The sequence below is a fragment of the Dendrobates tinctorius genome, unplaced genomic scaffold (assembly GCF_039654945.1).
Source record: "Dendrobates tinctorius isolate UK_male_01 unplaced genomic scaffold, ASM3965494v1 ptg000060l, whole genome shotgun sequence".
Classification (NCBI taxonomy): Eukaryota; Metazoa; Chordata; class Amphibia; order Anura; family Dendrobatidae; genus Dendrobates; species Dendrobates tinctorius.
The window spans coordinates 38,096,453-38,109,179 of record NW_027361728.1 but is presented as its reverse complement, the minus strand read 5'-3'; positions in this window follow the sequence as shown (position 1 = coordinate 38,109,179).

Here is a 12,727-nt window from a genome sequence, read left to right as displayed (position 1 = left end):
CCACAAACCATAAAACTACAGGATTATACTCTATAACTCACTAATTGTATAACACTGTTACACAATATATATTACTTTTTCCCTAGCCAATTCCTACACCCATACTTATTTCTCTGCAAAAAATATCCTGAAAGGTTCTTGCCATTTTAAAGCTGATAGATTCTTGGAGCAGAGTATTCAGTTTACAGGCCATGATGTCACTCACCACCTGTTTCTGTCTGTTAAATTCGGCCATCTTTGTTACAGAAAGAAAATCAGAACTCATCATTTTTCTTAATTCAATTTGTGTCTTTTCGGTGTTCTTTTGCATCATTCCATATGGCTTATAACAAACATGTGATCTCCTTTGTACTTCATATATTTGGGGAAAACTCATTTTAGAAGGCTTTGCTAATACCGGCTTCTGATAAGATTTTACTCTGCCTGTCTTCACAAAATTAGCACAATTTACTTTCCTTTCACGATTCTCGTGTTTTCTGGCAAAATCAAGGGATTGCGCACATTCAAACAAAGAATCTTTTTGTGACGCAATAACACGAGATGCAGGATTTAGAAACCAAAATTTGCTTACAAAACTCCTTATGAGGGACGGTGTTTTGACATTCTCACTCAGCATTTTGTACAAACGTTCATATATGGACATGAACGTAAAAATACATTCCTTCCGACCAATTCTTAATTTTTGAAGAATATCAATATCTGGATGATTTTCATTTGATGAACAAAAAATGAGAATTTTTAATCTGTCTTTATCAGTTAAATTCTCATGTGTTTCACCAGATAACTTTAAAGACAATCTCCTAGCAAAATTTACAGGGATCCACATTTTGAACAACTGATTCTTCTCCTCGTTAGATAAATCAAATTTATCAGAACAACTTTCAAAGATCTCAGAGTTCCTACAAACATCTATTTTGTTGTCATAAGCAGGAATTATTTGGCATATCTTTATCAAATCCTTCCTCACGCTACTTCGGATTTGGGCCTGTGAGTCTTCTATTTTTAGTGGTACGTCTTTCCCTTGTACGTCCTCTACGTCAGTTCTGAAGTCTCCTCCTACTTCTCCATCTTGTTCCACGTCTGCAAGGTCACCTTCAATGGCTGCTACAGACACTTGATTACAGTCAATCTCCCTAACTTTACAGCCAATCTCGAGAACATCACAACAATCATTTTTGGATTTCTCTGACACAGATCTATGAAATATATCTACCATCTGTAGAATATTTTTTAATCTCTCTCTTTCTCTATTGAAAAACTTAGAATCTAACCTCTGATTCTCGAGTTCACACTCGGCATATAAACTTAACCATAAAACTTCTGAATTAGAATTGTCTACAGACTTAAATTTCAATTTACTCTGCTTAGCAAGACAATTAATGACATCCATTTTATCTTACCTTGAAATGTCTCAGCTTGTTCCTTTGATGGACAACGCTGGGTTCCTGTCTTTACACGTCTGGCTTACGTCTGGTACTTTTGGCACTTGTAGTACTTCTCAATCTATCTGGTACTTCTTACTTCTAGGTTCTATGTGATTCTTGTAAGTAGTGGAATTCCCGATAACTTGCACATATGATTTGACGTTAGCAAAGTCCAATCCCCCGTGTGGGCAAGTTGAGGGAAATCCGCAAAAAAGTACAAAAATTCAGATCTGGCTGGCTCTCCAATGTAAAATAATGCATATCCTGTAAAATACTCAGGACTAGTTACCAGAAAAAAATATAGTGGTTTATTTGGATTCTTCCATCAAAGAAAGGTTATTACAGAAAAACAGGTGAATAAAAATAAGTGAAAGAGATATTGTCCATTGTTCATAGCAAAGCAGCATGTATTCTTCTGTCTCTCCGGGATCTCACATGGCAAATGGCGTCTGTCCCTCAGTTCGGCTTCTTCGTAGTCAAGTAACATACCAGCTGTTGAGTTATGTCATCTTGCGTCTGTGTCTCATGATGGTGAGGGAAGAAGAAGAGCGACCTCTACAGTTAGCCATGAATTATATACGTCTCCTAAAGCACGTGGTCTCTACATATATGGAGCTGTCTTTCTTCCATGAGCTAAGCTTAAAAATAGCCTATGTCATGTAAGCTAAAGCATTCTACAGAACTGGGTGTAATAAGAAATATTTAACGAATTATTAATATTTAACATATACAAGACACCAAAAAAAAGATTAAAAACATTTAAAATAGACAAAGGTTATTAGCATAACCTATAACCTTGGGAGCAATAACATGTGTGTGGCAAGTCCACATAACAGATATAATATGTATAATACACTAAGCCCTATACAAAGGATCTAGATATATAATATGGCAAGGTACAACAATTTAAATACGCCAAGAGCCAAATCCTAAATGCAGATATTTATGAGTATGCATTCGGGGGGCAAAAAGACACACAATGTGTATGGTTGGCTTTATGCAGCAAATTTAACCTACATGCAAATATTTAGGTAAGGGGAAGGAGGAAACAGGGGTATAAATATATGAAAATACACACCATAAAAGTTCTAAATAAATCAGAATGGAGTATTGTGGCATCAAATAATAGTCCAGTATAGTGAACCATAGTAAAGGTCACTAATAGCGTTGAGCGACTTTTGCTTTTTTAGGGTTGAGTTTCGTTTCATGAAACCCGACTTTTCCAAAAGTCGGGTCGAGCAAAATTGGCCGACTATAGGGAAAAGTCGGGGGTCCGACCGAAACACGAAACCCAATGTAAGTCAATGGGGAATTAAAGTTGGCAGTGAGAGGAGGACAGGAAACACACCTACAGTGCCCATTTGAATGCCAAAAGCATCAATTCTTCTTACTTAAGCTTGTCAACCTTAATTAACTTCATAATACAAGTTACGCACTGAAAAATGGGGGTTATTTGGCTAAAGTTGTGGGGGGGGAGGGCTGGCTCCAGGTTTTCATGTGCCCTGGACGAAACAGCGCCCCTTTAACACATACCACAACTCATGATGCTCCGATACGGCAGAGAAATAGCGGTATAGTACAATGAAAAATACTTCACTTTTTACATCTCATGACGAGGCCCATCTATTTCTCCATACAGAATCATTGGTCCCATATAATGTTTGAAACAGTATATGATGAGCTCCACATAATGCTACAGTATATGTTGGTCCCCATGGATGAAGCTCCACTGTCTTATGGGCCCAAATAATGCTCCAAACATAATGGGCCCCTTTTCTAATGCTCTAGTGTATAATGGGCCCTGTAAATGCTGCTCCAGTGTCTGATGTCCACCTTTGGAATGTTCCAGTGTATGGTGGGCCCCAACTATCATTCTCCAGAGTATAGTGCTCCCCAAAAATTGCTGTCCCAACATTGAAAACAATTAAATAAGTCTCCTCGCTAGGGAATCCCTGTACTAGTCTGGACTCCTCGTCGTCCCCATCTTCTATCTCACTGCACAGTATTTCAACCTTGCAAGTGCTGTGATCCTGAGCAAGCAGGGGTGCCCACTCTTTTGCGACGGCACTGGCACAGGGCCCCTGATAGTACGGTGGTGTGTCTGACGGCGGGTGGGCCGAACCTGCACTTTCATCTGCAGCTTCCTCTTTGTCACCGTGTAAGATGGAACTGTATATGGGATGGGTAACCTGAGTTTCATCAGGTCAGATTCAGGCCGTGTAGCGTGCAAGGGGAATGTAGTGGTCTGGGTCAATGTACCAGCAGATTAATCGAGCAGTGGCTGGGCATCAGTGCACTTGTGTCGCCCCCAGGAGTACGGTCGCCACAGTGGCATTACCTTCCTCCTAGGGAGTGTGATGTCATGCTTGGGAGCAACGAAGGATCTCTCTAGCAGGTTAACTGATTGGACGGCGTTATTCCCACGAGTCACGACCCTCCAAACAGCGTTCATGAAGGCAAAGTGTTTGTTTTACGTGGGCAGTATGGTTGCAAAGCTGAACCTTAAAGGAATGTCCAGAAGGGCACCACCAGGAGTGGAGCCTACGGTGTAATTTGTCTCAACACGAGCAACCTCAACCATCCAGCAAAAAAAAAGATGCACACATTGCAAGCTTAATTCCGTTAACGAACGAGACTCCGACATGCCCCGCGGTCCGAATCCGGCTTACTAGAGGGACACGCGAGGCTCTGGCACGTGAGATTGGCCACTAAATGGTGTGTCATGCCCTTACATGTCCGTGGCTGCATGTGCGCTACACTGAAAAGGCCAGCGTTTGTCGCTTATAGGTGCAGATAACCCGCTGAACAACGTTAGTGATGGGGATCTGGGATTACAATTATTACCCGCGAACGATGATTTCCCAGTAAGTGCAGGTCAACCGCAGTTCCGGAATTAGGCCTAACCGTCATTCCTGAAAAAATGAAAAACTTACGTGTGCAAACCACAGGTGCTGTAGCTTGCTTAACAGCTCGCCAGCAATTCTCAGGCCCAGTATGGATTACACGTGATTGCACAAAGGTGAGAAAGGGTACCGTATCCCCGGATAACATGTATGGATAGCATAGTGTACACATTCAAAATATATGTCTATAGATCAGGAGGCAGGCTCAGACGGTGTCAGGTCCAGTATGGATTACACGTGATTGCTTAAAGGTGAGAAAGGGTACCGTATCCCCGGATAAGATGTATGGATAGCATAGTGTACACATTCAAAATATATGTCTATAGATCAGGAGGCAGGCTCAAACGGTGTCAGGCCCAGTATGGATTACACGTGATTGCACAAAGGTGAGAAAGGGTACCGTATCCCCGGATAAGATGTATGGATAGCATAGTGTACACATTCAAAATATATGTCTATAGATCAGGAGGCAGGCTCAAACGGTGTCAGGCCCAGTATGGATTACACGTGATTGCACAAAGGTGAGAAAGGGTACCGTATCCCCGGATAACATGTATGGATAGCATAGTGTACACATTCAAAATATATGTCTATAGATCAGGAGGCAGGCTCAGACGGTGTCAGGCCCAGTATGGATTACACGTGATTGCTCAAAGGTGAGAAAGGGTACCGTATCCCCGGATAAGATGTATGGATAACATAGTGTACACATTCAAAATACAGTGGGGCAAAAAAGTATTTAGTCAGTCAGCAATAGTGCAAGTTCCACCACTTAAAAAGATGAGAGGCGTCTGTAATTTACATCATAGGTAGACCTCAACTATGGGAGACAAACTGAGAAAAAAAAATCCAGAAAATCACATTGTCTGTTTTTTTTTTCATTTTATTTGCATATTATGGTGGAAAATAAGTATTTGGTCAGAAACAAGCAATCAAGATTTCTGGCTCTCACAGACCTGTAACTTCTTCTTTAAGAGTCTCCTCTTTCCTCCACTCATTACCTGTAGTAATGGCACCTGTTTAAACTTGTTATCAGTATAAAAAGACACCTGTGCACACCCTCAAACAGTCTGACTCCAAACTCCACTATGGTGAAGACCAAACAGCTGTCAAAGGACACAGAAACAAAATTGTAGCCCTGCACCAGGCTGGGAAGACTGAATCTGCAATAGCCAACCAGCTTGGAGTGAAGAAATCAACTGTGGGAGCAATAATTAGAAAATGGAAGACATACAAGACCACTGATAATCTCCCTCGATCTGGTGCTCCACGCAAAATCCCACCCCGTGGGGTCAGAATGATCACAAGAACGGTGAGCAAAAATCCCAGAACCACGCGGGGGGACCTAGTGAATGAACTGCAGAGAGCTGGGACCAATGTAACAAGGCCTACCATAAGTAACACACTACGCCACCATGGACTCAGATCCTGCAGTGCCAGACGTGTCCCACTGCTTAAGCCTGTACATGTCCGGGCCCATCTGAAGTTTGCTAGAGAGCATTTGGATGATCCAGAGGAGTTTTGGGAGAATGTCCTATGGTCTGATGAAACCAAACTGGAACTGTTTGGTAGAAACACAACTTGTCGTGTTTGGAGGAAAAAGAATACTGAGTTGCATCCATCAAACACCATACCTACTGTAAAGCATGGTGGTGGAAACATCATGCTTTGGGGCTGTTTCTCTGCAAAGGGGCCAGGACGACTGATCCGGGAAAATGAAAGAATGAATGGGGCCATGTATCGTGAGATTTTGAGTGCAAACCTCCTTCCATCAGCAAGGGCATTGAAGATGAAACGTGGCTGGGTCTTTCAACATGACAATGACCCAAAGCACACCGCCAGGGCAACGAAGGAGTGGCTTCGTAAGAAGCATTTCAAGGTCCTGGAGTGGCCTAGCCAGTCTTCAGATCTCAACCCTATAGAAAACCTTTGGAGGGAGTTGAAAGTCCGTGTTGCCAAGCGAAAAGCAAAAAACATCACTGCTCTAGAGGAGATCTGCATGGAGGAATGGGCCAACATACCAACAACAGTGTGTGGCAACCTTGTGAAGACTTACAGAAAACGTTTGACCTCTGTCATTGCCAACAAAGGATATATCACAAAGTATTGAGATGAAATTTTGTTTCTGACCAAATACTTATTTTCCACCATAATATGCAAATAAAATGAAAAAAAAACACTGTGATTTTCTGGATTTTTTTTTCTCAGTTTGTCTCCCATAGTTGAGGTCTACCTATGATGTAAATTACAGACGCCTCTCATCTTTTTAAGTGGTGGAACTTGCACTATTGCTGACTGCTGACTGACTAAATACTTTTTTGCCCCACTGTATATGTCTATAGATCAAGAGGCAGGCTCAAACGGTGTCAGGCCCAGTATGGATTACGCGTGATTGCACAAAGGTGAGAAAGGGTACCGTATCCCCGGATAACATGTATGGATAGCATAGTGTACACATTCAAAATATATGTCTATAGATCAGGAGGCAGGCTCAAACGGTGTCAGGCCCAGTATGGATTACGCGTGATTGCACAAAGGTGAGAAAGGGTACCGTATCCCCGGATAACATGTATGGATAGCATAGTGTACACATTCAAAATATATGTCTATAGATCAGGAGGCAGGCTCAGACGGTGTCAGGCCCAGTATGGATTACACGTGATTGCACAAAGGTGAGAAAGGGTACCGTATCCCCGGATAACATGTATGGATAGCATAGTGTACACATTCAAAATATATGTCTATAGATCAGGAGGCAGGCTCAAATGGTGTCAGGCCCAGTATGAATCATAGAATCATAGAATCATAGAATCGTAGAGTTGGAAGGGACCTCCTGGGCCATCTGGTCCAACCCCCTACTCAAAGCAGGATTCGCTAAATCATCCCAGTTAGATGTCTGTCCAGCCTCTGTTTGAAGACTTCCATTGAAGGAGAACTCACCACTTCTCGTGGCAGCCTGTTCCACTCATTGATCACTCTAACTGTCAAAAAGTTTTTTCTAATATCTAATCTGTGTCTCCTCCCATTCAGCTTCATCCCATTGCTTCTAGTCTTTCCTTGTGCAAATGAGAATAAAGTTGATCCTTCTACAATGTGACAGCCCTTTAGATATTTGTAGACAGCTATTAAGTCTCCTCTCAGTCTTCTCTTTTGCAAACTAAACATTCCCAAATCCTGCAACCTTTCCTCATAAGACAGGGTTTGCAGACCGGTCACCATTCTGGTCGCTCTTTTCTGAACTTGCTCCAGTTTGTTGATGTCTTTTTTAAAATGTGGTGCCCAAAATTGGACACAATATTCCAGATGAGGTCTGACCAAAGAGGAGTAGAGGGAAATAATTACTTCACGTGATCTAGACTGTATGCTTCTGTTAATACATCCTAGAATTGCATTTGCCTTTTTTGCTGCTGCATCACACTGTTGACTCATATTCAGTCTGTGATCTATTAGTATACCCAAGTCTTTTTCACATGTGCTGTCACTTAGCCCTATTCCTCCCATTCTATAAATGCTTTTTTCATTTTTATTGCCCAGATGTAGTACTTTGCATTTCTCCCTGTTAAAAACCATTCTGTTAGTTGCTGCCCACTTCTCCAGTTTATTTAAATCTTTTTGAATCCTCTCTCTCTCTTCTCTAGTATTAGCTATCCCTCCTAGCTTTGTGTCATCAGCAAATTTAATCAGTTTACCCTCAATTCCTTCATCTAAATCGTTGATAAAGATGTTGAACAATACAGGGCCCAGGACAGAGCCCTGTGGTACCCCACTTGAGACATTCTTCCAACTGGATGTGCAGCCATTTACGACCACTCTTTGGGTCCGATCACTAAGCCAGTTATGAATCCACCTAACAGTTGCCTTGTCCATTCCATACTTAGTCATTTTTTCAATAAGGATTGTATGAGAGACTTTGTCAAATGCTTTGCTGAAGTCAAGATATACTATATCTACAGCATTTCCTTGATCCACCCAATCAGTAATACCATCATAGAAGGAAATTAAATTAGTCTGACATGACTTATTAGTTACAAACCCATGCTGACTCTGTTTAATCACTTCATTCTTATCCAGGTATTGACATACATGTTGTTTAATAATTTGTTCAAAGATCTTTCCTGGTATAGAAGTCAGACTCACCGGCCTATAGTTGCCTGGGTCCACCTTCTTCCCCTTTTTGAAGATAGGAACAACATTTGCTCTTCTCCAGTCTTCTGGCACTTCTCCTGTTCTCCAAGAATTTTCAAAGATTATGGAGAGGGGTTCAAAAATTTCTTCTGCTATCTCCTTCAGTACTCTGGGGTGTAATTCATCTGGACCTGGAGACTTGAATACATTTAGGTTAGCTAAGTGTTTCCTCACTATCTTTCTGTTTATAGATATCCTGGATTCTTCTATTCCCTTAATAGGACAGTGAATAACAGTTGATGTTACATTTCCTTTCTGAGAGAAAACAGATGCAAAATAGGAATTTAAAAGTTCAGCCTTCTCAACATCCTGTCTTACCATTTCATCATTTTCATCCTGTAAAAATCCTATAGCATCTTTGACTTTTCTTTTACTTTTGACATATCCCCAAAATCCTTTATTATTGCTTTTGACATCTCTTGCAAGCCTCAATTCATTTTCAGCTTTAGATAATCTGATTTGTGCCTTGCAGGTTCTGCAGACAGCATTATATTCTTCTTTAGATATGCCTCCTTCTTTCCATTTTATAAACATTTTTTGCTTCCTTTTTAGCATGTGCTTAAGTTCTGTGTTCATCCATCCTGGTTTCCTTAAATGCTTCCTATTCTTCCCTCTTTTCGGAATTGTTAACAACTGTGCTTTGAGAATTTCATTTTTCAAGATTTCCCATCCTTCCTGGACATTTTTGTCTTTAAGGATATCCAGCCATTGGATCCCTCCAATTCTCTTTCTGAATCCCTTAAAATCTGCCTTTCTGAAATCTAACCTTGACGTCTGAGTCTTCACAGGTCTTCCGCCTCTAGTTATCCAAAATTCTAAAATAGCATGGTCGCTACCTCCTAGGGTCCCAGCCACTTTTACCTCCTCAACCATTTCCTCCCTGTTTATAAGGATTAGATCCAAGGTAGCAGTTCCCCTTGTTTTCTCCTTTACCTTTTGGAAGATAAAGTTGTCAGCAAGAGAGGATAAGAATTTCCTTGACCTGTTAGTTTTGCCTGAGAGAGATTCCCAACAAATGTCTGGATAGTTGAAATCTCCCATGACAACTATGTCATATTTTTTGGAGAACTTGGCCATTTGATGCATAAAGAGTTCATCCATATCTTCAGCTTGCACAGGCGGCCTGTAGTAAATGCCTACAATGGTGTCCTTTCCATTGTTCTGTCCTTGTATTCTTACCCAAACAGTTTCCACAGAACTCCCAGTCTCTGAAGCTTCAATCTCTGTGCAGATATACGCATTTCTAACATACAATGCGACACCCCCTCCTCGTTTATCAAGTCTGTTTCTTGCAAATAAGTTGTATCCTTCTAGTCTTGTATTCCAATCATGTGTATTGTCCCACCAAGTTTCAGTGATTCCAATGACATCATATTTCTTTTCCTGTGTTAGTAGTTCCAATTCTCCTTGTTTGTTGCCCATGCTTTGTGCATTAGTATAGAAACATTTTAGTTTGTGATTGGTTTCTCTTTCTCCAATATTTTTTTTAATTAGATTCTTTCGTCTTTGTTCTTCCTTTCCACTTCTAATAGCAGAGTTCTCAGTAGCATTTGTCAGGTGTATGGCTTTTTCTGGTCTTTTGCTTCCCTTCCCATGTTGTTCTAGTTTAAAGCTCTCCTTACAAGTGTAGCAAGGCGACTTCCAAATACCTGCTTTCCAGTCTTCGTAAGGTGCACCCCATCTCTAGCATGTAGTCCATCGTATAAGTAGTTCACTCCGTGATCCAGAAATCCAAATTGTTGCTGACGGCACCATCGACTTAGCCAGTTGTTCACCTGCAGAATCTTATTCCACCTCCTTGTTCCATGGCCATCCACTGGGAGGATGGAAGAGAAGACCACCTGCGCTCCCAGTTCTTTCACTTTCTTGCCTAAGTCTTCAAAGTCTCTGCAGATGGTTTCCAGGTCGTTTCTTGCGGTGTCATTTGTCCCCACATGTAGTAGCAGGAATGGGTAGTCATCTGTAGGTCTGAAGAGTCCTGATATCCTGTCAGACACATCTTTAATTTTTGCACCTGGAAGACAGCACATTTCTCTTGAAGTTTTATCCGGTCTGCAGATAGCGGCCTCTGTTCCTCTCAACAGGGAATCCCCCATGACCACCACTCTCCGTTTCTTCTTCACAACATTTTTCTTTCTCCATCCAGGAGGACTCTGAAGGCGTACAAGGTTGCTGTTTGTTGGCAAAGTCTTATCCTGATGTATTTCTTCATCGTTTTCCTGCGTGAGAGCCTGGTACTGGTTTCTGAGCAGTATGGGTGCTGACTGCCTCCTGATCCTCCTGCTTCTCTGGGTCACATGTCTCCAATCCTCTGTTTCTTCAGGTGCACTTCGAATTTCTTCTCTTTCTGTAACATGAAGAGATAATTCTGCTCTGTCCAAGAACTCTTCACCTTCCTTAATGATCTTCAACGTAGCTAACCTCTCTTCGAGATTTTGCAACTTTTCCTCCAACAGGGTCACAAGCTTGCATTTGTGGCATGTGAAGTTTGGCTTTTCCACTGGTAAATCTGTGAACATGTAGCAAGAAATGCAGCTCACCAAATGGCTCCTGGCCTCTTCCATCTTGAGATTTCTTAAAAAGATGAAAGATGAGCCAAAATTTGCGCGCCGACAGGCGCGCGGTTTCTCCGATTTCCTCTTTTCAGCTGCAACGGCCAAAACCCAGTGATCGTTGAGCTCGCGGAGACTCTTCACTTATCCCAGAAGGCACTGGGAATATGCAAATGATCTCCTCAAGACTCTTCCCCTGGTTTCGATCACGTGTATGGATTACACGTGATTGCACAAAGGTGAGAAAGGGTACCGTATCCCCGGATAACATGTATGGATAGCTTAGTGTACACATTCAAAATATATGTCTATAGATCAGGAGGCAGGCTCAGACGGTGTCAGGCCCAGTATGGATTACACGTGATTGCTCAAAGGTGAGAAAGGGTACCGTATCCCCGGATAAGATGTATGGATAGCATAGTGTACACATTCAAAATATATGTCTATAGATCAGGAGGCAGGCTCAAACGGTGTCAGGCCCAGTATGGATTACACGTGATTGCACAAAGGTGAGAAAGGGTACCGTATCCCCGGATAACATGTATGGATAGCATAGTGTACACATTCAAAATATATGTCTATAGATCAGGAGGCAGGCTCAGACGGTGTCAGGCCCAGTATGGATTACACGTGATTGCACAAAGGTGAGAAAGGGTACCGTATCCCCGGATAACATGTATGGATAGCATAGTGTACACATTCAAAATATATGTCTATAAATCAGGAGGCAGGCTCAGACAGTGTCAGGCCCAGTATGGATTTGACGGCCCAGACTACACAGCAGAGGAGCAGGGAGAGGTAAAGATTGCAAATATTGGGGCCCTGCCCAAGCAAGGGGGCCCACTCGTGGGCGTCGGTACTGCCACTGGGCCCCTCATAGTACGGTGGTGTGTCTGACGGCGGGTGTGCACCACCACCGTCAGAGACACTTGATTGCACTATGAGGGACCCTGTGCAAGTGCCCGCGCCCAAGAGTCGGCCTACCAACCTGTCCAGGGCAACGGCACTCGCACAGTTTCGTGCGCTACGTGGTGACACCGGCCATGGGGGGGAGAGGCAGCACAGTTAGGGAGTTTTAGAAAGTGGCATATGTTGATGTTGGACATTCAAAATCCTTGGAAACCCATGCATGGTTCATTTTAATGAAGGTTAGATCATCCACATTTTGGGTTGACAGACGGGTCCTTTTTTCTGTCAGGATAGATCCAGCTGCACTGAAGACTCTTTCCGATAGCACACTTGCAGCTGGGCAAGCGAGCTCCTGTAAGGCATATTGTGCCAATTCAGGCCAGGTGTCCAGTTTAGCGGCCCAATAGTCAAAGGGGAATGACCTGTGCGGGAGAACATCGATATGGGAGGAAAAGTAGTTTGCAACCATAGTTGACAACTGCTGTCTCCTGTCACTTTCCATCAATGCAGTATTACCAGTTGTGTGAGCGGTACTTGAAAAATCAGTCCACAACATTGTCATGAAACCCCTGTCTCCAACGCCACTTCTGCTGTGTGCACCACGAACACCTCTGCCAAGCTGCCCCTGGCCCATACAGCTCGTGTGAGAACCAACACCGCTGCTGTGTGCTGGGAATGCCTCAACCAACTGGTTTACCAGAGTTGCTTGTTTATTAGCCAATATTAGGTCAAGGTTCTCGTGTGGCATGATGTT